The 2500-nt window shown below is 57.9% G+C and overlaps 1 non-coding gene across 1 annotated transcript in view; it reads left to right on the forward strand.

Moving 5' to 3' along the window:
- Positions 1-1800: 1800 nt before the first annotated feature.
- Positions 1801-2500, forward strand: part of LOC124745769 — a 1909-nt gene continuing 1209 nt past the window's right edge. Inside the window, exon 1 of the ribosomal RNA XR_007011119.1 lies at positions 1801-2500. This exon is cut by the window's right edge and continues 1209 nt beyond it. This is a non-coding gene — a ribosomal RNA (small subunit ribosomal RNA).

A 2500-nucleotide genomic window follows, 5' to 3' on the forward strand; every position in this document is an offset into this window, starting at 1 on the left:
CGTTGTCGCCTAAACCTGCTCTGTAATTGTTATACGACTCGTTCAATTACTGTAGTGTTGCCCACCCGCAACCCTCGCAATATAGTTCGCTACTCGCACTGCCCGCACCCCTGTGTATCGCTTCATGTTAAACACCTTGCAAGTCTTGCTCACTTTCCACATGCTCCTGCTGTACACTGTAATGTGGATGGCAGCAGGACGTACATGCCGCCCCTCCCCACGTCCCCACCTTGCCCCCTGCCTTCGCAAGCTGGTTGGTGAGAAGTTTGCATGTTCAATGCCCTTCGCATGCGACGTACTCAGGCTACGTTGTGGTGCGGCCTGTGTCAACTGTCCGCTGATGTCGTACGCGTGAACCACAATCTGTACTGCACATTCGTCCTTATGTACTGAATGATACATCGTGGCACATGTGTGACCGCACAACGACTGCGCCCAAAAACGGCGGACCATACAGTGCAAATATTGTGCACGCAGCTACGTGTCGTCTCCCTATGAGAGCTGGATTGCAGTGTGGTACGCCATAGAGACGTGTGGGAGGAACGGACGCCGTGGATGGCGATCAGCATGAGCTGTCTGTTGATGTATTCGGACCTAGTCGTCTCTCCTCACACACCGTGATGGCATGGTGCACCGCGTTCCATATCTGCGACATGCTACAGAGGCCGGTTGACAGTCGTTCGAGCAATGGACATCGCATACGTACGGGGGCCACCTTCCACGTATTGTCTAGGCGTGCACATTTTGTTGCGTGTATGTGGGCAGACGTAGTGTGGCGTGACACCTGACACAGGCATGCAATAATCGTTGAAGTTGCAAATGGCGATGGACGCCTGCGTTTTCTGGTGAAGTTACGCAAATGAACAAATGGTAACCTGTTGTGGTGCGGTTGTTCTCGCTAGGGGTGAATCGGTGATGGCGACGATAGGTTGAGGTACTAACCGGTTGTTCCAGCGATACCCACCATGCCGACGAAACTGAACGGCATCTGGGTGTGAAGCGATACGCGGCGGTGGCTGGGTGGGACCGTCCCCGGCCGGTGAGGGGGCGCCTCCCGGCGTGCTGGCCGCGCGGTGCGTGGGCGCACGCGCTACAGCCGGCTGGTGGGGGCGGCCAGTGGCAGGCGCGCCGGCCGACGGACGCGGCAGGCGTCGCAGCTGCGCGCCGGCGCACCCTGCGCGCGGCGCCGTGCGGCCAAAGTAGGTCCTCGCGGGCCCGGTGCGAAGCGCGGTGGACATCTTCAGTGTGCTGGTCCGATTGAGGACTGTGTGCGTTGAGGATGCGCCGCCGCCCGGCGCTCGGCGCCGCGACGCCGTCTGCTGCTCGGTCGCCCCAGCGGTTCTCGCTGGTGGTTTGTATCGCAGCTGTGCGGATGTGTTGGCGCGTGCGCTGTGCTGGGAGAGTTCGCTTCGGCACCCAAGTGGGGCTTTTGTCCTTCTGTGGCGCTGGCGTTGGAGCTGCCGGTCACCGTAGGTGGCGCGTGTTGTCTCCCGCCGGCAATGCCACGACAGCACGCTCCCGGGCCTCTGTCGGCAGCGGCAAGCTCAGTTGGGAGCACGGGTGGTCGCACCGAAAGCGTCTACTCGCCTAACTCCGGGCGATTGCGCCTCTCTCGAACCCGACCAAGTACTTGGGACGGCGCTGCGCGCCGCCGGGACCTGAGAGGGTTTCGAGGTGTATTGTGCAGGGGAGCTCAGCCTCCTCCTGTTTGCAGAATGATTGAGCGGACGCTTGCGTGTTCGCGCGGGCCCCCGGGACACACTCCCGGGCGGCCGGCTGCTCAGCTCTAGTTGACGCAGCTCCCTGGTTGATCCTGCCAGTAGTCATATGCTTGTCTCAAAGATTAAGCCATGCATGTCTCAGTACAAGCCGCATTAAGGTGAAACCGCGAATGGCTCATTAAATCAGTTATGGTTCCTTAGATCGTACCCACGTTACTTGGATAACTGTGGTAATTCTAGAGCTAATACATGCAAACAGAGTCCCGACCAGAGATGGAAGGGACGCTTTTATTAGATCAAAACCAATCGGTCGGCTCGTCCGGTCCGTTTGCCTTGGTGACTCTGAATAACTTTGGGCTGATCGCACGGTCCTCGTACCGGCGACGCATCTTTCAAATGTCTGCCTTATCAACTGTCGATGGTAGGTTCTGCGCCTACCATGGTTGTAACGGGTAACGGGGAATCAGGGTTCGATTCCGGAGAGGGAGCCTGAGAAACGGCTACCACATCCAAGGAAGGCAGCAGGCGCGCAAATTACCCACTCCCGGCACGGGGAGGTAGTGACGAAAAATAACGATACGGGACTCATCCGAGGCCCCGTAATCGGAATGAGTACACTTTAAATCCTTTAACGAGTATCTATTGGAGGGCAAGTCTGGTGCCAGCAGCCGCGGTAATTCCAGCTCCAATAGCGTATATTAAAGTTGTTGCGGTTAAAAAGCTCGTAGTTGGATTTGTGTCCCACGCTGTTGGTTCACCGCCCGTCGGTGTTTAACTGG

This window comes from Schistocerca piceifrons, unplaced genomic scaffold (genome assembly GCF_021461385.2).
Source record: "Schistocerca piceifrons isolate TAMUIC-IGC-003096 unplaced genomic scaffold, iqSchPice1.1 HiC_scaffold_333, whole genome shotgun sequence".
In the NCBI taxonomy this organism is placed as follows: domain Eukaryota; kingdom Metazoa; phylum Arthropoda; class Insecta; order Orthoptera; family Acrididae; genus Schistocerca; species Schistocerca piceifrons.